The sequence below is a fragment of the Zonotrichia leucophrys genome, chromosome 12, assembly GCF_028769735.1.
Source record: "Zonotrichia leucophrys gambelii isolate GWCS_2022_RI chromosome 12, RI_Zleu_2.0, whole genome shotgun sequence".
NCBI classification, from domain to species: Eukaryota; Metazoa; Chordata; class Aves; order Passeriformes; family Passerellidae; genus Zonotrichia; species Zonotrichia leucophrys.
In genome coordinates this window covers 9,732,096-9,755,694 of record NC_088182.1, presented here as the reverse complement: position 1 = coordinate 9,755,694, position 23,599 = coordinate 9,732,096, and the positions used below count along the sequence as shown (strand labels likewise).

Below are 23,599 nucleotides of genomic sequence, written 5' to 3'. Positions count from 1 at the left end.
AAGCTGTTATTCTGCTTTAATTGGTCACTCAAACTCTTGGTGTGTACATGCAGGAAAAGTTGTTTGTGAGATAGTTTTCATTTTCCTATCCAATGGTGTAAACACAGTTTATACAGGTGCAAGTTGGTTTTCACCCAGGTGTAGCTTGTTGTGCTAACGAGCTGCTCACACCAGGATTGCTTTCACATGGAGCTTGCAAAGGGCTAGCCTGACAAGGCCAGCCATTGATTCCAGGAGAGCAGGCTTCATTTTATGAGGCCCTTCTTTATAATTTTTCTACCTTACTGCATCAGGACATGCATCACATGAGAATGGAGTTTGTCAGGAATCACCAAACCGATGGGTGAGTACGTTCACTATTCATTACTAACTCCTGAATAAGAAGCAGCCCTGTGGGACCTGTGCTGATAACAGGACTTGCACCTTGGTCTCATCCTCTTGAAGTCCAGATGAAGCCCCCCAGCTCCTGAATGCTTGCACAGTGAGCTGCCAGCCTCCTCAGCTGAGGTGTGACAGTGCAGCTCATGGGATGCAGGTCCTGGCATGTGGAATGCATTGGGATGGAGCACTGCCTGTTGGGATGCTGCAGTCTCTGTGGGCTGTACCTCGGGGTGCTCAAGATGAAAGCTTCAGCAGTGTGAAGCTCTGCGTGGGCTGTGTTTGGCCACAGGCTATGCTCACCATCCCTTGTGTTCACTGGAATGTGGAACTTTCCAGCCTCATGCAGATTATGTTTGGTTTTTTTAACTGTTTAACAAAACAGAACTTGTAATTTTCTGACCCTAAGTGGGAGTCACTTAAAATGCATTAGTCAAGGCGAAAGGAATTTCCATTTCACCCATGGCTCACACTAACCTCATTCTAAGCTCTTTTATGTTGAGAAACTGTCAACTGGACCATCTTCCCTGGCATGGTGTTGCCAGGCATTTTTCACTTTAGACTGAGGCTGTTACACAGAAACTCTGCATATCCCTTGGGTGTATTTTTACACAAGTGTGAACTCCCCACTTAGCTTTGTGCCTTCTTTGAATTGTGATTGATAAATCACAGCAGCCCAGCTTATCCTTTGTGGCTTCACCAAAGAGACTTAAATAAATTCTGGATGAGTTTTACCTTTTAGAGAAATGTGGCAAGCAATTGAGGAGAATCTCACAGCTGGATAAAATAACCCCTCTAAAATAAGCCAAAACATACCTGGATTACAATGTCAAATAATTTTCAACAAGGATTCAGACCATGAAGTATATTTCTGGTAAATTCCAGCTTTTTCAGCACATTGATAGTAGCTTTAGCCTTCTCTTTGCTCTCTGTAGATCTCTCTCCATATTTAAGTCCTGTTGAAGGTAGATGGACATTCATTTTCAAAATTCAGTGTTTGATCATCAAAATTTCTACTGGTTTTGGCAGCATATCCTGTCTCAGACAAAATGTTCTATTTAAATCTGTACAGTGTGGGTTTAGAGGAACACAAGCATGTGCCCATCTCCTCACCTTCCAGACCAAGGAAATATAAGTGGGGTTGCTCTTATCCTTACAGACAGCATCTAGAAAGGCACAAAGAGCAATCATAACAGGAAATATTCTTAATATGGGATTGTGTGAATGACCAGATGCTATGGAGGAGGGAAAACTCTGTGTGCAGCAGTTCTGCCTGGTGTAGCTTTGTGGCCTTATCGACCTGATGATCCATGGAAGTGGAATATTTCTTTTGTTTTTCTCCTAGAACTGCTCTGATCAATAGACTTTCCAATAGTTACATGATGGAATGACAAAAATGGTCCTGTTTCCTAAGAAATGTCTCTGGTGGCAAAGTTTTTAAAGGTCTGGGAGTTTCCCTATTGTATTTAATGGGGCTTTTGGCTCATAAACACATTAAACAAAGAAACAATAGATCCCTAGGGGAATTTTAAAAGCTGAAGTGTAGGAGCTTTAATAATATTATGAGGACCTAACATGTCTGATGTGGGAACTTAAATCTGAGGCAAGAATTATGAAAAGAATGTTCGAAGTGACGATTTAATTACATGATTTATTGTTAATAGTTTATTATTATATATGCAGTATCGGGGCACTCCTGGTGCTTTGCACATGATTACGGAATAGCAATTCCCAGATCAAAAATCTTGATCATGCAATCTTTATTCATGTAACTATTCCCCATGGTGCCTGATCTTGTTCCCTGTCAAAACTCAATAGTCTCCCCCAACACAGACCATCATAGACAATTAAAAGAACTTCAGCAAGAGAACACTGATTAATTATCCTCTCCAGAATGCTGCATATTTTGGTGCCATATATTGTATGGAAAAATATATCTATTGTGTTTTAGCAAACCTCACATTTTTCTGCAGCTTTAATTCTCAATTACAGTGTCAGCAAACATTAAGATCATTTCCATGATAGAAGTAGCTCATTTCTGGAAGAAAAAAGTTCACTGACTTGTCCCCATTTGCTTCAGACCCTGTTGAGTTAATGGTGCCAATTTATTTGCATGTAATTGTTCCTTCAGTGACCAGTATAGAAAGTTTCACCTTCAAAGACAGATGCTGAATGTGAAATACTCCTGCAAGCTATGCAGATGCTGAAATCTGTTTGCAGAAGGTTTTGCTTTTCTTTGTTTCATTCTTTGCTGCTTTGCACTCCCCTGGAAATGGCACCAATGAGAAATGCACTAAGATGGTTTTCCTAATTCTTCAGCTGAAATGGCTGCTGTTTATCCACTGGGTTGCTGCAGGCAGCCACAGAGTGAACACAGCTTGTGCAGGCATCCTTTGGCTTTTGTCTTTGAGACAGAACAGTTCTGGTGGGGATGGATCGAGGCAGTCGTGTGCAGGAGGCAAGGGAGGCTTTTCCCCCTGCATCTGTTACAGGACTTTAATATAACTTTTTGCAGCAGACTGTGCCCTTGCTCTCAGAGCAGTGGCATGTAGCTCAGATAGATATTCTGGCTGGGGATGTGTGATGGTCTACATGCCTAAGATTCCAGTGTAGTGATCAGGAGTCAGATTCTTATCTGAATACTCTTGGTCTAGACAGTGGGTAGGGAGCATTGCTAGAGGAGGAACTTTGGATGATGCCCAACATTGCCTGCTCCTGAAAATACCCTTTTTTTTTCCTTCCAAGGCTGTGTTAAATCATTATTATTTAAAAGCACTCTAAGGTGCTATAATTACCCAGGATGTTAATGAAGTCTAGTACTTTGAGCTGAAATGAGCATTGCTCTGGCCACTACCTTCATGGCACCAACCAATTTTGAGTTTACAGCTGATAACACAGAAGCACATTTTTGTGCAACTCCTAGTTACAATTAGAAATTTGTTGCCATGAGATGGTGTTCAGGTCAGAAGTCAATGAAGGTTAAAAATGGGATTAGGATCATTTCTGGAGGGTTGGTGTGTTTGTGACTGTTAAAGTCAATAGTTCTGGTGTGATCTCTCTGTGATAAAGTGTTGATTGTTAGAGAGTAGGAGGCTGTCCCTGAGGAAGAATTGCTCTATGCACACCCCTTGTTTCTTATATTCTTTACCTTATGTTGAAAACAATGCCCTGGGCTAAAGGGAGCTGTCAGCTGGCTCAGTGTGATTGTTCTTACATTCTCACATGTTACAGGTTCTTGGAAACTTTTGATTTCAGACTCTAATGGTGTGGCTCATAGCATTATTAGTCCTCCTTGTATTGTGTTCATGGCCACACAACCCTTCCTAAACTCCCTCACCCCTGTCTCAGCATGTCTGGGGCTGAATTCTTGAGAAAGGCTGGTTTGTAGCTGCCATCAATTCTGCACACAGAATTCTGCCCCCCCTGCATCAACCACAGCTCTTCAGAGGGACTGGAGATTCATTCACTGTGGTTGTGGATGGCTTGGGGATTGCTCAGCCTCAGCAGCAGATGGATGCTGAGTGACCCTCACATCTCCCTCCTGCTCTCTCCTTAATGCTTTGTCAATAAGCAATTTGGATGTGCAAAGTTGAAGTCTGGCTATTAAATGATTTATTTAAGGTACAAGTGAAGGAACTGTGAACCAGAATTAGGATTACTTGGGTACACAATGTTTAGCTTCTGGCCACTTTGGAAAAGCTTCTAAACCCTGTAACATATCAAGGATCAACTTCACAGTCACAGGCAGGTTTGGTTGCATGTCCTTGCACTTTTCTTTTCTTGCACTATCACAATTTCTAGACTAATATATTAGCAACTGTATGGTGCAAAATCATCTGGGACTGGGACAGGTTCACCCCTTCGGTCAGATATGGTCTGCAGGCTGTCACCCTCTAATCTGGACAGCTGTGGTTGTCAGAAGGCCCCTAAATGTGATTACTTTTTGTTAATTATTCTTGTGCATACTTTGGTGGTGCTTGAAAGCCCAAACTGAGATTGGGATTCCATTGTGTTAGGTGCTGTGCTAAAACACTCACCATGCTTCTGTCTTCAGTCTGTCTTGAGTTCAGCAAGGAGCATCAAAACAGAGCTGGAAATTAAATGTAAGGGATTGCTGGTAGGAATTGCCACAGCTTCACTGAAAACAGTGGGCATTCTCAAGTTCAGATTTTGCCCAAAGATATGTTTTCTTGAAGACTGAAGACATTCTCTTCACTTTATGAAACAACTTTAGACATGCTTTTTTTATCTGTAATGCCTGATATTGGTGGCAAAGCCCCACCACTGAGCCTGAAACTAGATCAGTGATACTGACATGATTGCAAAAATTTTCAACAGAAAGTGGAAGGAGAATTGAGATCCACTTTATCCAGAGCTATATGTTTTCTAAGTTTACTGTAAATGAATGTTTAAGAAGCAAGTGACCTCCTGAAGACCTCAGGATTCAAAGAATTACTCAGAAGTGTCCATACAGGTTAATGTGACCCACAAAATATCCATTACTCATTTCTCTTTCTGCGAAACAGCAATGCCTTTGTTTCTGTGTTTCTGCCTCCCTTTAACTTGAAGGCAACAACAGGACCTGTGGCTTTGCTTCGTGCATGTCACTGCCTGCCAAGAACAGCAGGCAAATGAGTAATGCTATTCCTCCCTTTAAATTCTTTCCTTGAAGTGAAATTAATGAAGATCTTTACCATGAAAGAGAGAAATCTGGTTTTGTAGAGAGGCAAAGGCAGACATTTAGACTTAGATTGGCTTTTCCCATTTTCAATTGTTTTTAAAATAGAGGTGGTGGAAATAGCTACAAAAACAATGAGAAAAGGAAAAGAATTATTTAAGTATCAGAAAACCCCTTATCATCTGGCAACTGGTGAGTTAGAAGCTAGTGAAGTGAACTTAGGAGAACCATTGTGCTCCAAATGGGAAATCCAGTCATCACAAAAACACCTTTCCAGTCTCTGATGCTTGATTGTCCTTGTTCACCTATTTTTGCACCAAGATCTGAGAGCTTGAGGACAGAACTTGCTAAAGGCCATGAGCTGAAAGAGCAAAAATCTGTTCAGCACCAAGTAAGCTGCTCTGCTGATTCTTCAAGGCCAGAGGGTAAACACAGAAACAGGGTCCGAAACAGCAGAGGAGATGGATGGTAAAAAGGTTTGCTTTCTTGTGTCTAAACAGGGTGCTTACCAGATTTTGGTGTTGTTATCATCACACAAGCATTCTCTTGTAAAATTGATACCTCCCAGCCCACTCCTTACCAGTAATGTAATAGCCAGAGGTCTGGGCATGGAATGGAAGCTCAGCACTCAGAGGGAGATGAGATCTTTCATTAGAAATTTGTGTCCACACTCTGCCTTCCCTGAGAGACCTTAAGGACAGGCAAATTTATAACACAAGCTGATGAATAAAAGGGATGCTTTTTTCACCCTTAAACCTGTTCTGTCTGGTCATGGTGCAGGAATGGTGGCAGGGTAATGCAAAGAAACTTCCACTATTGTTGTCTGTGCTGTTTGCTGTGTGAATGAACAAAGGGCTGCAATCTCCAGCACTGTTTCTGCTATGACAAATGCTTTGTAAATGCTGATGGATGGATCAGGGAGGATAGAAAGATAAAAGTTTGGCATATCTTGCCAGTTCTGAATTCATATATGGATCAAAATTGAAGTGTAATTACCACCCAGATCAAATTCTTTCAAGAGCCAGAGCTGTCTAGACCAACAGAAGATATTTATTTTTAGGGTTGATCTTTGTGGGTTTTATTAGCAATGCTGCCTTCCCTGGGGTAAAAGCAGGGGAGGGAAGAACACAAAATCCTCTTGAGCTTCCATTGTTAAAAAAAATGCTATGTAAAGCCTACAGGAGAAACTTAAATTCTGAGAGCAAGTTGTATATTTGGGATGTTCCTTCTGAGATATCCACTGCTCTAAACTGGCTTGAGGAATCAGTGTAATAAAACTGGCATTTGAAAACTCAAAAGGAAAAGGAGCTTTGTAACCCAAACAAGAGATATGATAATGAAGTTTTCACTTGAGATGGTTAATTTTACCAGGAGTCACAATGTTTGTATACTGAGGTTAGCTCAAATCTCTGTAGCTGCACAGAAGGAGGGAGTCAGACCCATTCTGCTAATGGTGCCACTTTTGTAGCAAACTGATGAATCATTGCTGGGTGCTGACATGCATTGCTTCTGTATTTCAGGTTTGCCCCCATGAAACTCCAGCACACAAATCTTAAATGCAGCAAGCACCAAATTCTTTATGTTCAGTTGGGTTGGGGAAATGAGCAATCTGAAGGTGTGTAATGAAATTTTTCAAGTGGGCTACTCATCAGAAAGCTGAAGATACAAACTTGGATGTGTTGTTAAACAACAAATCTAAAGAAGCTGGAGTGGGATCCAAGCAACAGCACTTCACCACCTCTGAGTGGGTGCTAATATTCCTTTTTGCCATCTGGGGAGATGACAGACCTGCTTAAGACTTTCAAAACATTCCACTGGTCTCACATTGATTGAGGGAGGTGATTCTGCCCCTCTGCTCTGCTCTGGTGAGACCCCACCTGCAGTGCTGCATCCAGCTCTGGGGTCCCCAGCGAGGGAGAACTCCAAACCAACAGAGGGCAGGTGAGATTAGATATTAGGAAGGAATTTTTCTCTGTGAGGGTGGTGAGATGCTGGCACAGGGTGCCCAGGGAAGCTGTGGCTGCCCCTGCATCCCTGGCAGTGCCCAAGGCCAGGTTGGACAGGGCTTGGAGAGCCGGGGACAGTGAAAGGTGTCCTTGCCATGGCAGGAGATGGGACTGGATGATCTTTAAGGTCACCCCCAACCCAAGCCATTGTATGGCCTTCACACAAAATCAGGTTTTATTTCTGCAGAGTGTGTTTGAACAGGACTGCTCTGCCCAGCAAAGCCTGGTAACTGCCTGTTCATCATGTACCAAATTCCAGCACTGGAAAGTGCCTGTGCTCAAACATGCTGGATCACAGACCTCTAGCACTTGCTTTGAAGAACCTTCAGTAAGGCAGCAGTAAACACGTTTCTTTCCAGCACCTTTTACAAAATGGATTTTCTGGGGAGGATAAGAACAAGAAAGAATGATTAGCACGGGATTCCTGCTTGGTGGCAGCAGCAGTTTATCAGTGAGAAGAAGCAAGCTGATGCTCAGCTAGAGGTGCCTGCCTGCTTCCCACCCCTCAGTGCAGCTCCTGGCCCGGCTGCTCCGGGCTGCTCTCCGCTAGGTGCCGGTGTTGTGCCGGGATAGCCCCGGAGCTGCTCCGGAGCCGGGCACCGAGCAGGGGATGGGCTGGGTTCGCTGTGTCCCTGCACAGCCGAAAGCTGAGAGGGAAAAGGCTCTGGGAAATGCTGCAGAAGTGCTGGCTGGTTGATGTGGGACTACAGACGGGTCTCAGATCCCTCATTCCCATGGAAATGTCTGTGGCACCTTTGCTGCGGTACCTGCGGCAGCAGGTCAGGGTGCAGGGCTGTGGGACTCCTGACATCCCTGTGCGTGTCTATAATGTGATTATTGCTTACTCGTGCTTCAGAGACAGCAGGACCTGTCTGTATTTTGAAAACATGGAAATTTTCTCCCTGGGAACAGGAATTATGTCTTAGGCAGATGTGGCCCCCCAGGTATTAGAATCAGCATTGTCCATATTCTCATATGGGATACGAGATGCAGTAGCCAGGATTGGAATACTGAACATTCTGGCTGTCAATCCAGTGGCAAGAAGGATAGATTAGAATTGATTTTGTTGGTTGTTTTGGTGGTGTTTTTTTTTTATTTTGTTTTTTTGTGTTTTTTTAAAGTTATGTCATAGTTTTGTCCTCTGATGTGCTGTTTCTATCATTTCTGGGCAGATGGACAGACAGCGAGGGTTTTATGTACTAACGAATAAACAAGAGAAGTGGATCAAGAGTGTCTAACTTCTCTCTCAGGATTTAAGAGCAAACATCCATATAATTTCCTGACTGTTGACAAGTCCATACTGGATAAAAGCAAACGCTTTCAGCCGCCATAAACCAAAGTTCTTTATTATACAGTGTTGCAACTGACCATTCTTGTTGACAGATTCCTTTCAAGATGTTTGGGATAAATGAGCATGCAAAAGAAAATTTTACAGCTGCTTTACATTTTGTTTAAGCTTTTAAGAGTAAGGACTGTAAAAGCAGTCCCTCAGGAGCACGTGTGTGTGGAATGGTGTGATTCTGTGTCTGAAATGAGCACTTTCTGACCTCTCTGTAACTCCAGGTGACAATGACCGGAGTGTGGGCTCTGCTGTTTGTGTACCTGTAAGTTCAGAAGCCAACGGCCTGGAGGACAGGACAATATAAATGCTTTGTCATGTGAAATGGCACATGGTCCCTTGTTTGTCTGTGGGTTCACATGGTAGAGCTGAAGCAAATTTCAAGGTGGTGCTGCAGGCTGTAGTGCAGGTGGAGCTGAAGGATTTGTCTGCCTTGGAAATAAGACCTTCTATGTGCATGCTCTGAGCATCTGCTTTTCCAGCACTCTCTGAGCCTGTGCTTTTCCAGCGTTCCCTGTGGGCAGCTGATGGCAAATTATGGCACTTAGCTTCTAAAGGCCAAAGCTCAGAATACATTTTTAAGGTACTCCTGTGCCTTTCCAGGTGGCACAGACACTCTCACTGCTTTTTTCTGGTTTCCTCTTGTCCCCTTTTCAGTGTGGCTGGAGAGCTCTAAGAGGTGTGACATGGGAATGCCGACAACAGATTTCCAGTTCCAACAGGGCTGCACCCATTCCTGCTCCCTCCTGACCCTGCTGGGGTGCCCTGTGCCCCTGATGTGGCAGCTCCTCTGTTCTGTCCCTTGTAATCTCACAGTGAGCAATGCTTGTTTTGTCCTGCATTACCCAAGAGCTACAAAACCTTACACTCTTGTAATGATGTTGCTAAACAAGACCCTCTATATGCACTGGGAATAAGTAGAATTTAATGTCAGGATTAGTACTGCAACATTTCTGGAGGCCAAGGTGATGAAGGGGTCCACAGAAACTCTCCCATCTCAAGGAGGACAAATCCATACAGAGGATGCCAAAGCACAATCAGGTTTTGTTCAGTCTTGAAATTTGAGGACATCTGGATCCAGATAAAAAGCTGTGGTCAGCTTTCTTCTCTAATATGAACTGAATCCAGACACCCTTGGACTTTGTGTTGAGCCAGTTCTGGAACCCATCCCCCTTTCTAATATTTATTGATCTACATCCCTTTTTTGTGGAGAGCTAAATTAGGAGTATTTGGCATTCTCAAAAAGTGGTCAAGACAGACACTCAAAACTAGGGGAATGCAAGAACTTAAGCTGTTGCTACAAATTCACTAGAGCCTTTGTGTCATATGCATTAGGGCATTGTCTTTAATCACAGGCTCACATACTATTAAATCTCTGTTTAAAGTGCAGGATGGATATTGCTCACTTAATGAGCAGCTATTTAATATTTTCTTTTATCTTCATTGTTCAGTGTGTACCCCATGGCTTATTTACTGCACACCATTCAAAGCCTGTTCTGAGTACTGAATTCTTAATTTCCTTGGGAGCTTTTCTTCAGCAGTCATTGTTATTGTATCTGGGTGCTTTACAGACATTGAATAATCTCTTTTTACAATGCCTCAATGAAATGAGGGGATACTGAACCTCTATTTGGACAGATGGAAAACAGAGATATAAAGATGAAGAGAAAACACTGCCAAAGGTTTTTGATTGTCTGGGATTTGATTATTTTTTTTCTCTGACTTCATGGCACCACAGAATATTTTATATATTTAAAGAATAGTTCCTACCAATTTTAGTTCTAGCTGTGAATATCCAACAGTTTTGCAGATCAGACTCTGGGGTCTCCTGTTGGATCCCTATGAGGACAACTGACAAGCTGTGGAAATGTGGATTAATCCATTTGCTTAGCAACACACAAGAAGACTGGTGCAGGGCTAGGTGAAATCTATCCTGCAGGAGCAGCACTCACACATCTGTAGGAGACATCTGGACTGATAAGGAGGAGAAGAAACTGAATTTCTCTACTCCCAAATGAATTCCCAAATCACTCTCTCTAGCTGAAACCTGGCAGTGAATCTTCTTGTCCCTTTGCCTTTGTCACAGCTTCTCATTTACAGCCTCACTTTTCCCTCTGAAGGCTCCTTTCCCCATGAGAGATGTTCACCAGAAGGAAATTCAAACTAAGAACTTAATTTGATCCCCATTACCAGCAACCCAGTGGCACAAGTGCTTTCCCCATCAGCCTTAGAGGTACCCAAAGGACACCATCCTTGACTGAAGTCTTTGCAACACAATTTGAGTTTCACAGGAACAGCACAAGACATTTCAATGATAAAAACTCTCTTCTCCTTCAGGATCTTTTATGAAGAATACGGATTTCCACATCAGCTTCTTTTTAAAATATGGCCACAATGATGTATTCTTATCCAGTTTAGTTCATGATAAAGGCCGACTGTTGTGGCTGAAATTTTCCTTCAGATAAATAAATCAGCCTAAGAGAGACACTCAGCATGGAAAATTTCAGACTGCCTAGCTAAAGGTTGGCAATGTTTGCAGCAATTGAAAAGAGGATTTTATAATGAATGGGAAGTGTCAAGCAACCTTTGTAATAATTGATTCTACCAACCCTTGCTTATAGTAACAATTATCAAATATTTCAGTAAAATCATCTCTGTCCCAGAAAGAAATTCCATTTTAGTGCCAAATCCTTCAGGCTTAATATCTTAGTTACTAAAGAAGCCTCATTGCCAACCTCCAAGTACTTAGAAAGGAATGTTCTACTTAATTCTCATTCATAGGTGTAATTCATGACTAGTCTGAACTTTGAGTGCACCTGTAAAGGCGCTGTTTGTGTGTATTGTATTGTTGGCAACGGTGTCTGTAGTAAAACTCATGGAATAGATGGCACAGTTAAGGCATTTTCCCAGGATAATAGGAATATATTCGTCAATTAGAGCAATCCAATTGAGATCAAAATCAGCAGGGATGGTAGGAGAGTGAGGTAACTGGCACTGCTCTTACCTGTGCAGTGTTTTCTACAGAAACAGAAAATGTCACTCTCCAGTCTTAAATAACACTAATCTGGTGTTGAGAATATCAGCAGTGAAAATGAACACAGTCTATCTGTGGGTAAAGGTTATTGAAAGCTGAGCCTATCTTAATTTTGAGGGTGTGTTTGTGGAGGTGATGATGAGTTCTGAGATTGGCTTTTCAGATATAATTCACAGACCAACTGCAGGGAAACACGAATTAGAGGCAGGAGCTCTGTTTGATTAAAATGGAACTTTGTCTTGCAAAGGGGTTTGTCAGAAAGGCACCTTCCCCCTCAACTGATTTCTGGACATAAATATAGATTCAAGTCAAACTTTTCTTCAGATTTAAGGAAAATTCAGATTTCTTTTCAGACCCAGATCTGAAATTTAGGACTATTCCAGTACATATTTGAAATCAAACAAACTTTTATCTGACAAGCTCAACATTTGTGGAAATGAGTATAGGAATTTATTTTGTGGCTCAGATTAATCTTTAGATAGCATAAACCCTTCTTTACAGTTCAATTTATGTTGATGTAAGAGTTCAATAATAATGACTAGCCAATATAGAATTGAATACCTCCTGGTTTTCCCTGTGAGCAGCTGAGTTTCTGTTTCCTTTCTTTTTTTAAATTTTTAGATAGTAGCAGTGAACCACAGGGGCTTTGCACTGGAGAATGATTTCAGGGAGTAAGAGGAGTATTCTCCTAAATAAATGTCTGTTTTCAACACTGTTTGCCAGCAGTTGGCAGGAAGATTCCATGTAAACATTACTTTAAATTGATTTAAACCCTACAAATGGTGCCCTTGTTGTCTCTACCTTCCAATTTTGTGTGATCTTAACAAAATATTGACTCCAAACACTGTCTTTGTCCCTGAGTTGTACTGCCCAGACATTTGGTTCATGGTTCTTGCATTTTAAATGTACTGTCTCAAAGAGTTTACCCAGCTTCTTTTCACCACACAGCAACGATGATTATTTCAATCTAGGGAAATAGGAATTAAAAAAAATAAATCAGTGTAGTTTTCAGGACTTCAAAAGTTAAATAAGAATCAAGAATGTCCCTCTGTAAAAGTGTCCCTGTTCAAAAGATCTCTCTCACAGAGATCGTACCTGGAATGACTTTTCACTCACTGATCCTCAGCCACTCCTTACAGGTGGGTGGAATGGAGGGTTCCTGACCCTTCTTTAGTCCCTTTTCCATTTGACTCTGCTGGGTCACATCTGGTCAGGAAGAAACCCCAAGGCTGCATTTCGTGCTAGAGGAGATTCCATCTCCTTTTCAGTGGTGCAAAGCATTCAGGGCCAATTCCCATTCTCCCAGGGCACAATGGTGGCAATCCCAATGAGGGGCAATCAGTCCTGGGAATCATTTCTTCACCAAGAATCTGTTCCAATTGCTCTCTGGTGCCTCCAGATACAGCCCTCATTTTCCTCACACTATTTCTTCTGTTGTACACAGGGCATTGCAGGGACAGTGCCAGATCCTCTAAAATCCTTGTGATTTTATTGCAGCTCTGTACTAATGTCTGTTCTCTTTGGGTGGGAGAGAGACCACATGCTTTTACTGGATATGTTCTGTACCATATTCATCTATTTGTAAGAGACCTCTGCCCTCTTATTTTATCTTCTTCACTTGTCTGTGTTCTGAAGCATCCACAAGTTCTTAAATATATGTTATATCTCCTAGGTTGCTCCATCTGATGGGGCATAACACTCAACATTTGAGCTGTCAGCAAGCTGTTGATGGGTACCACCCCTTTACAGTCCAATTTTTATGAGTTTGATATGAGAAAAAGTATTTTGCATTTAAATTCAACCATTCATCTACCAATGGGAAGGACTTCTACAACTGAAATATATGACTTTCCTCATTAATTTCTACATTTACCATAAAGTAATATTCTTTTTGTTAAAAAAGATCAAAAAATGGTTTATGAACTCTTAATAAGGAGGAAAACAAAGAACTAATGTTCTTCTTCTGTGACTGAGAGACTCATCTCTTGAGTGGTAGATCTTGCAGATGCTGGAGTTAAGTACATTTAGGGGCAGCTATACATTCTCTTATTTTTAAAACAGACAAATGCTATATTTTCTTCCTCTAAACTGATTTTTGAGTGCAGTCCATGGGACACTTTTAATGTTTAATTTTCTTCATGGCCATAAACAACCTTGAAATTGTGATTCATTCCCTGTGTACAGTTTGTCACTCTCATGCTTCTGTCCTCCCCAAAGCCATCAGCTGCAGAATTTGGGGTTGGAAACTTGACACTGTGCTGATTATGTCATGTTCTTTCTATGCCTGATTTGATCCTAAACTGTAGCCACAGTATAATGTCACCTGGAAACACATTGCTGGGAAGGTTTGAGAGTAGTATTTAGCTTCTGTAACTAAGTTTAGTTTTGGTTTGATTTCAATCTGCTTTGGATGGCTTTGAGGGGTTTGTTTGTCTCATTTCAAGAACAAATAAAGTATGCACATTTCCAGGTGGAAAGTGCAGCAATATAGCCAGCCTATAACCCATTTTAATGAGTGAGGAGCAGGGTCTAAACCTGGAGAGTTTTCCAGGAGTGCAAGGACAAGGACTGAGCCCTGCAGCAGCTGAGGGACACACGAGCATCACTTGCAGCTTGTGTACACTTGTGCACTCAGCCTGTCCACATCTGAGCTGTGGCTCCACAGAAATAATAATCCTGATGACTCTCAGAGACTTATGGCTTTGAGAAGCTCTCTGTAAACAAAAGAAAAACAAAGCCAGTCCAGAATGGCCTAAGCCGGATGAAATAAAACAAAGACATCTTCAACAGAGCAGTACTTTAAAAAATCATTTTGAATAGACTGGAGTGTTTGCCCAGATTTATGGTGATTGTGCCCCTTGAAGCACTTACCAAGTTTATATGCAGTTTGTGTGTGGTTTTTGAATACTCAGCACAAAATGACATTGAGAGGGGTATTTTCACATGCTCTGCTTCTCCTGTTAATTCATGCTCCCTGGGGCTTCTCACAGAATAATTTCAGATACTCTTAGCTAATATGTTCATCTGCATAACATTATCTTTAGGATTTCTCCCTCCTAAGTGTGTGATCAGTGTGAGTTTTTGAGAAGGTCATTATCTGAACTGGGATCTCAGTGAAGGGACAGGCATTCATGTGTACATCTTGAAGAGCTCACTGCAGTGCTGTGATATTTTAGAGTTGCCTAAGGTGCACTTTGTGCCAAGAGACAAATTGAGTGCCTGAAGAAAGAAAGGGCAAATCAAAGGGTCCAGCTTCTGCATTCAGTGCATAGGTCAGGCTGTAACTAAATGTTACCTAAAGCACATCTATTGGATTTGGAAAACTTTTACTCTTGTCTCTGAATACAAAAGTGTTTCTCTCACCAGTTGTATTACGCTGACTATCTTGCTTTTAAAAATAAGACCTGCCTTGATTTATCAAAATCCAAGCCTGGGCTGAGCTCTTGCTGTGATGGCTGAGAGAAATCAACCAACTGATGGTGCTGGGTTGAGCAGCATTTGGAGATGAGGCGACTCAGAGCTGTTAAGGTGGACAGCAGCTAAACTGTCTGGTTCTGCAGGCCTAACATCAAGGGATGCCTCAGGAGCTTTCTGACAAATACTTTTCTTCCTATAAAGCTAGTTTATCAAGAATCAGCTGGACCAGGTGTGGAAGTCAGCACCACACCAGCTTTGCTGGCAGCAAAAGTGCTGCAGAGCTCACCTGCAAGAGGACTGGGGTAGAATTCGAATCAAATCACTGTGAAGGACTTCAGCTTTTTTCTGACAGGCTGTCAATTGGTGCTCTCACAAGTACACACATGCTGTCATAACTTCAGGTCAACTTGCTTTAATTTAGTTATACAGAACAGAAGTTCCCAAATAGAAAGGCTGGACCAGAAATTGATGAAAAAAATAGCAGTCGGAATATGTAAGTTTGATGACCCAGGGATGAGTCCAAGGCCTGACTCAGGCTGAAAAAGGGCCTGAGTTTGTGTTTTCCCTGTCCTTCATGAGCACACAGAACACTGGGCAGGCGGAGCTCTCTGCTCATTGGTCTTTTCCTTCTCTTGGCCCCTAGCCCTGGCTTTCACAGCTTGTTTTTTACAGAGTAGGCTTTTGGAGGCAATGCTTTGCTCTCCTCACTTTGCAGGGTGCCAGGTACAGCAAGACCCTGACCCTGACCAGGGCCTTGACTGGAAATGAAGCTCATTGACAAAAGGTGTCGTTGTCCTCTGGAGCAATGACATCAAAGCCCATCAGGCAGGGCCTTGAGCCGGTCCCTTTAGTGCCATGGGCTTGATGGCATCTCAGGAAGGGTTTGAGGGGGCACTCAAACCTCCCACCCTGAACAGCTGGCACAGCAAGAGGCTGACAGAGCCCTGTGTGAATTATTTGCACAGGTTTCAGTGCTCACAGGATGTGTGCTCCACACAGGAACCCCTGCAGTGGTCACTGCACAGCTGAGTCAATGGGTTTTCTGAGTTTTTCTGCCCAAATGAACTCCAAAGAATATCAGCCTTAATTAAGGGCGGGGTAACATACTGAAATCCATGTCAGGTAGTGCAGCCAAGGGAAATTGTTATCTTGTTCACTTCAAGACAAATCTGTTGATTTTTAGGGAAGAAGAGAAGGTTTTATCAGACTTTTCACCCCTCTGACATATATTTCATATTTTGAGCCATTCTGCTGCTTTCTGTTCTCCAGGAGTCTGAGGCTTTTTCCTAGTACGGGATTATTAAGCCCAGGGATTCACAGAATTGCAGATAAGAGGTAGCAATTCTGGAGCCAGCCCAATGCTTGGTGTGCTCTCTGGGTTTGAAACAGATGGAAACTTCCTAACCATGCCTGTTATGGTCTCTGCACAGTCACTTCTCATGACATATTCAGGCTGTACTTCTCAAGATATTTAATGTTCTTAAAACCACAGCCCCCAACTCATGTGATTTCTGTCATTTGACTTCCATAAAAATAAGGTTTCTAGACCCTAGTTTGCAGAGAAAAGTATAGAAATTAAATCTCCTCAGGGGCTCAGGTAACAGCAGATTGAAGAGGAGGAAGAAACAAACACAAAGCATGCAAGCAAATCTGCGAGTTCCTGATTTCTAACCCATGTGATTAGTTTTGACAGGTGAGAATTGATTGTACTATAGGATAGGCTGTGAATTTGAGCCTTCCTTTTGAAAGGCAAGAGGCCAAAGAGGCAAATGAGAAGGCCATCAGCAAGTGTCTTTAAAATTACATTCCAGTAGAGAAATGGAAAACCGTAGCCTGAGAAAGCAGTAGCACAAACAGCACAGGAGGGAAAGAATGAGGGACCAAAGGCTTCATAGGGAGGGAAAGGATTTGAGAAAGCTGAAAGAATAACAACATAAAAAGAGGGCAAATTCTAGCATGATAAATATGAGATCATTTGGAGTTAACAGCCTGACATTACAATATCATCAGTGAGGTTGTTGCAGCTCTATTGTGTAAGCTACGTGCCATATCATTGTAAATGTTGCTCTCTAATGGCAATGTTTTGCCCATGTGGACAGGCACTCATACAGGGCACAAGCTTCTGAATGGCAATTTCTAGTCATAGGAGTGTAAATTGCCTGCAACATTAATGTAACACCAACTAAAACATCTCCTTTGCAACGTTGTTAGGGTGGGAAATGGATTGTAAATGCAAGTCTGGAGGGAACAGAAGTGATGCTGTTTGAATGTGCAATTTTAGGGGGGAACAAAGCTGTGCTAGACTAAGGTTATTGATTATAGCATTTTAAATGTGAAACACAGTGGAAAGCTATTCTGAGGAGAGGTGGCCTATGGACATCAACAGCACTGTGATATGTGAGATGTAACAAGAAAATGGTTTCAAGTCTGCAGGGAGAAGGAACAATGTCCCTTTACATGGAAAAGTAATTTCAGTGCAAGTCCTCAGAGACCTGTAACAATACTGTTTGGGTGTGAGATTCTATGGGAAATGAGTTTCAGTACCAGTCTGTTAGGTCGAATAAGGTCATTAGATTATGATGAGAAAATTATTTGTTGAAGGCTCAAACAATAGCCACAGAATAGATCATCAGCACCAGTGAGCTTCCATTTGAGGCAGCAAAGATACCCAGCCTTTCCTGTTCCTTAAGAAATGGAGGCTCAGCTTCAGCTCCCAAAGGAAGTGAGCAGCTTTTGAGATCTTTGTGATCTCACTGGGCCTCTGGGATGGCTGAGGAGCAGGTACAGCACTGCACATTGCCTTTTGCTTTTTCCCCCCTGGCATGCCCACTCCCCAAGCTCTGCCACTGTGGTGGCACTGTGCTCTTAGGCACAGGTGAGAATTTCTGTGACTGATCTGTTTTGCTCTGCAAAGCTCAGCCTGAAACAGTCCCAAACAGGGGCACAGGAGCAAGCACCATGTCAGGGAAATTTTCTCTTACTCACTTCCTGCAGGTACAGTTGTAGCAGGCCCAGGGGGGCAAGCTCAATCCAGATTTATTTCAACAACTCCTGCTTTTATTACACAAGTCTGTAACTCTCCCTGTGCCCAAACATAATCACAATTTGGGGAAATTTGAGCTCAAGCCATCCTGTCTGTCTATTAACCTTGGGATTTCAACAGCTTATAATGTAGTTGGGGTTTGCATTCAAATCTAAATTTCACGGTTCCAGCCAAACTATCTCAGCATAAGAGTCCACCAAAACAAGATTCCCATTTTAAGAAAAGAAGGACATTTTCCAGGCAAATGATTCACCTTGAGTCCTGTAAGCACAAATTCTTGGAATATAGTATTAAGTAATATTTTCAGCAGATGAGGTTATGATGATACAATTTGAATGTTCTTCTGTGTTTCCTGCTGTATATAGAAACAGCTTTTAATTGCCAAGGTCGTCAGCGTCCAAGAAATACCATAGATAGGTGGGAAGAGGAAGTGTGAATGAGCTGCCTGATTCAGTTATATATTTTGAAATATGATAAGCCATACTTATATAATTTATAGGCAATAGTTTCCATGATACAACTGTAAGAAGCTGTTGGAAAATGTAGTAGTTGTTGTACTAATATGAAGAAAATAGTTACTAATAGAACGATGATCTAAAGCATGACTGGCTTGCTAGTCAAAGTAGAACCTTTTCTGAAATTACAGCTCTGTGTGGTCCCACTGTATTCACCAAACCATGGTTGGTCTCTCTGATTGCATCAATCTTCTTCATGGCAATTAAGTTTTTCTCCAGTTCTTTCCCCTGTCATTCCAGAGAGAGACCTAAACTACTTCCCATGTGTCATGAATTTATGAAAACAATTAGCCATATTCTGGGCAAATGTGATGTCCCTCTTCTAAGTGTTCACAGCAAAGATAAGGAACTGCTTTGAGAGGGTCCAGAAAGAGCTTTTTTTTTTTTTCTAAAAGGAAGAAATCAACATTTCTGAGCCAATTTGCTCCTCTCTTTGGGTCTGTGTCACAACCTGTATCCTGCATCTCTCTTGTGGATCAGGAAGATGTGTGCAGCAAATATAAAGGGAGATTAATGTCAGAGGGAGTTTCAGATGCAAAAATCAGTTTGTGTCCATCTCTAGTTCCCAGGATATGCTGATATGAAATTTAAGGAAGGCTCTGTGCACTGGTTTGTGGTTCTTTTTCTGTAATGAACTGCAGAAGCAGTAAATCATATCCAGAAGCATGTAGTCATGGCAAATGACTCAGTTCTTTCTACTAATAAAAGCAGAGGCTTCGGTTCCTGTCTTACAGGGTAACTGATTGATTTACAACATAACAGCTTCTCTTTCAGGTTTCCTAGTATTTGTGTTCAAATAGATTTGGAAATCGAACCAATGAAACCAGAAGATAGGGACCAGATTGTGATCTTAATTGCTTCTGAGAATGGATCTGTTCAGATTTTCTAGATTGTAAAGGAGGAAAAGGCAATTTATAAAATCTTGTAACAATCCAGTGGAATTCTTTATCGTTGTTTGAATTAATCATCTGCCTATTATTAATCTTAATCCTTTGGAGAACACGGACAGCCTGTGTCACATTATCTTCCAGCAGAGCTCCCTGGGCTTTCAAACTTTCTCTTAAAAGGGCAAAGGAAATCTTATCTGCTGCATTTCCTCACAGCCATGTTGGCAAAGGATCTTGGGCATGGTCACAGCATGGTTGGAAGCAACATAAAAGCAGAACCCTTTATTATTGTACATGTCTTGGTTTTGGATGAATCTTCCCAAAATCTTGGAGCAACCACAGCTTATTCTAACTTTGATCAGCTTTGAGCTGATTTTTCCTTCTTCTGTATGGGAAAGCAGCAGCAAATCTGCTTTCCTTGGGGGGGATGCATTTGGTGGATACTGCGTGTGAAAACCCTGGGAGATTTTCCTCTTATGTACTGTGAGCCACTGAGCTTCATTTACACAAAGGGACATTCTACACAGAAAAGCTATAGAGACTTAATAAAATTATTTCCCAAATCCCTGCAGTAGATGGGTAGATCTCTGTTACATGGATGTACTTAACACTCATTCATCTTAACTGAGTAGCAGACCAACTGCAGTGGGGAGAAACTTGTTGAAGAAACAAAGCTTCATTAAAAAAAAAAATCTTTGTATTTTTAACAACAGTGTTGTTAAGACTGCAATTCAGTTTCTCAGCCTGGCAAATCTTCACCAGAGATTTCTTTGTAATTAATGGAGTCACTCTGAATTCACATTCAAAGAAGGGCAGAAGCATAATATAGTTCCTTTGGAATTCCTGAGTCTCTCTTGCTTGGTTTCCCAGTCTTTGCAGTGCACTAATTTAATCACTTATCTTAAATTGTTTATTGCTCTTGATTTTAATACCCAGCCCATCATGTTACAACACAGTACATTGGGAAACAATTTATGCAACCTTCTATTACAGCTGAGAGAAGGAAACGAAGCATCAGATATTCTTGCTAGCCAGAGAAGAGGGAACAGAAGCAAATCAGCTTGGGCTGTAGCAAGGTAATTTAAGCAAAAGGAAAACTTTTATGTAGCATACTTTAGCTGTGTATGATACTGCCCAGGACCAGTATGGAATCAGCATATCAGGACATCAGAACTTGACCAGAGAGCTGCATCCCAGGGAATAGTGGGAGATGGAGAAATTAGTTGTGCTGTGCTTGATGAAGTACTTTGGACTAGATGACAAGCTAGTATTTCAGTTCAATTTAAATGACCTTATGTCCATTCCTCTGTAAAAGGAAGTATCCGTGGGTTAAAAAACGCAATGGATGCACACACAGGAAATGAGGTGAACAGCAGAAATTACCAGATCCTCTCAGTGCTGGAAATGTCCCATTTTTCTTTCCCCCAAAGTGCACACATAAGAGCATCAGAGGTATACGCTTTGATGTCAACTCACATCTGTGCATTCTATAGCGCATACACAAATTCAGTATTCTTTGTGCTTTTGAAACACAGATTCCGTCTCGTTTCCCAGCGGTAGAACAAAGAACATTGATGGATGTCAGGGACCCATCACAATGGACCCAGCAGATCAGACTTGTGCTGTTCACTGGATACCACACACAGGCCATCACACTGGGAGCACATGCAGCCATTTCTTTCCTTTAAAAATCCAGCATTATTTTATTATTTCAGAGTCTTACATAACTGCGTGGTGAAAATGAGAACACAGATCTGGGCCACAAAACATTCCAACAATTCTCATTGCAAAAGAAACATAAACTCCAGCATCCATCAGACAATTTCTCCCTCCAAATGAATAATGAACATACAAACCCACCATCTCAGCTTGAGATCCTTTGCAAAAGAAAGCCCTCTGGAGTTATTAAAAATAATAATAAAGTAATCCAGGCTCCCAACAGACAGCATTTGAACATCATGTCAAGTTCCTATAAAGTAGCACAGCAACACCTCCTTTTACTAATTTCCCTGAGTCCCCAGTGGCTTCCCACTGCCACAAATTAAGCTCACATTCCTTTCTGTAAGCCTAGCAAAAATTGCAGCCCCAGTGTCCCCTGTGCCCAGCTCTTTGAGGTCGGATGCTTTGGGTTGTCTGGTTGTTACTCATGCCTCCCCCTGTGAGCCCAATGTTTCCCTCCCCATCATTTTCCTTTCACCCCCGGCGCGTTACAAACTGCGGCTCCTCCGCGGGGCGTCCGGAGAGTGGCTGTGCCGGACAATGCCGGGTCAGTGACAGCGCCAGGCGTGTGCTGAGTGATCTCACAGGGAGGGAGCAGGGCTCTGCTGAAGGCACCACTCTGCTGCCTTTCATTTTAATTGCATCTTCATTCTGACGCCTTGGCAAAGCCCGGGGATGTGCCGATGTGACCATCTGCGTCCAGTTTCTCTTTGTGTCTGTAGCTCTCCTTCCTTTTAATCTCAGTTTTATCTTCCTACTTTGTTTAGAACTTTTTGTTGTTGTTGCCTTCTTCTCTGCATATTCCTGATCAGCCTCTTCCCTTCCTTCCTTCACTTAGAAGCCCCACAGTGCTTGGCTTGGCTCAGCTCAGCTCACAGAGCCCCACCACGTGCCTGTTCAACATGTCCAAGGCAAGTTTCTATTGCTGCTGAACCAGGCCCAGAGAAAGCAGGGAAGTGTGGCCAAAATGTGGGGGTACCCATCACTCCTCACCTCCAAGAGACTCTAACTGCCATGTGGATCAGCAGCTCAGTCCTGGAAGCACATGGGTTCTTAGGTGGCTTTTGGGACCATAAAGCCAAAAGTGGTGGGAAGGTCATTCCTGTGACCAGATAAAGGTCAGTCAGCCTTTCAGTTGTCCTAATTAAGGAGCTCACAGTTTTGATCAGGGTACAGACACAGCCACAGTAGTGTCTGTACTCTTTATTTCAGTGACAGGAAGAGAACAGTGGTGGTGTTGAGATTCTCTTAAGAGAGTGACACACTTTGAGGTTAGGTCTAGGGGCACCCATTTTGTGTTTGTCAGCTGGAGTAGTAAGAGCCAGAGACTGGCAGAGTTTCCCATTGGATTCTGCTCCCTTGTCTTCTGCAGAAGTGTCACCTTTTTGTACTTCACTTTTTCCACACTTATCTTCAAAAACATAAAGATAAATAAAATTTTCCCTCCTTGTAAAGCATTGTCAAGGCATTGGGTGAAAGATCCAATACTGTAACAAAGTGTTATTGTCATTTTATTACTATATTACTATTCATTCAGTGAGCACGTTCAAGGCAAATTTGTTTCAACTGCACTACTTTTCCTAATTAAACATCAGCCATGAATGAAGCCACTCAGAGATAGATCTTTGTCCTGGAGCCACAGTCACCAAAGGGCAAAGCAAGGGCAAGCAGGGCTCCTCTTTCCCCATGCTGAACTAGAGCACAGCAGTAAATATTCATCAAAAATTAGCATTCCACTCACAGGCAGGTGGCAAATGTATGTAAGAAAGCCAGTTTCCAAACAGCACGGTTTTCAAAAATCCTTGGTGACAGGAAAAATATTTAAAGTGGGAGGAAAAGTGATCAACACAAAATGTTAAAAAGGCATTAGCACACGTAGAATTGGTGGTGACAGAGTTGTGGCTGACACTGCAGGCACAGAATAAGTTTGCTCATATTTTCACATGAAAGAAACCAAGTGAGAAGGAGAGTGTCCATACATGACTTCTCTTTCTTTACCTTCCCAACAGCTACATTTGTTTACCACTCCACGTTTCTCCCCTGAGATCTGGTATGTCTGGGTGAGCCACGTGGGTTGAGTTCCGGTGAACCTCTGGTGACATGGAGTCATGGGGGAGACAGAGGTGTGCAGGCAAGTCAGGCCAGACCTTCCAGAAGCTGGAAAGGAGATTGATCCCTCTGCTTGCTGACAGGATTGGCCCAGGGACTGCTCTCTGTGCAGCGTGCACACCAGCAGCCCATGGAAGGAGAGCTTGGAAGGAAATGCCCTGAGCCCAGGTTAGGATGGGCAATGCATGGTTGCAGCACCACAGTGCCAGCAGCTGGGAGGACTTTGGTGGGTTAAAGTAATTCAGGCCTTTCTCCCAAGCAGCTGGAGCTTGCAGTGGTGACTGCCATCAGGAGAGGCTCCTAGATAAAGCCTAGCCCTTTCTGGATGTCAGGTGGCAGCAATAAACCTTCACCATCCCTCTGACCACCTCTGCTTAGGGCCCACAGGCTCAGCTGTGCTCCCAGCACACAAAAGTTCTGCTTTGTCAGCAGCAGCCATCACTTCACCCCTTGCTCTGAACCTCCAGGGACTTG

The 23,599-nt window shown here is 42.5% G+C and overlaps 1 long non-coding RNA gene across 1 annotated transcript; it reads left to right on the top strand.

Moving 5' to 3' along the window:
- The first annotated feature begins 155 nt into the window (after positions 1–155).
- On the top strand, positions 156–22,466 carry LOC135453334 (uncharacterized). The gene is made up of 3 exons (XR_010441843.1): positions 156–343; positions 20,291–20,373; positions 21,855–22,466. It is a non-coding gene; the product is annotated as an uncharacterized LOC135453334 (long non-coding RNA).
- Positions 22,467–23,599: the final 1,133 nt, after the last annotated feature.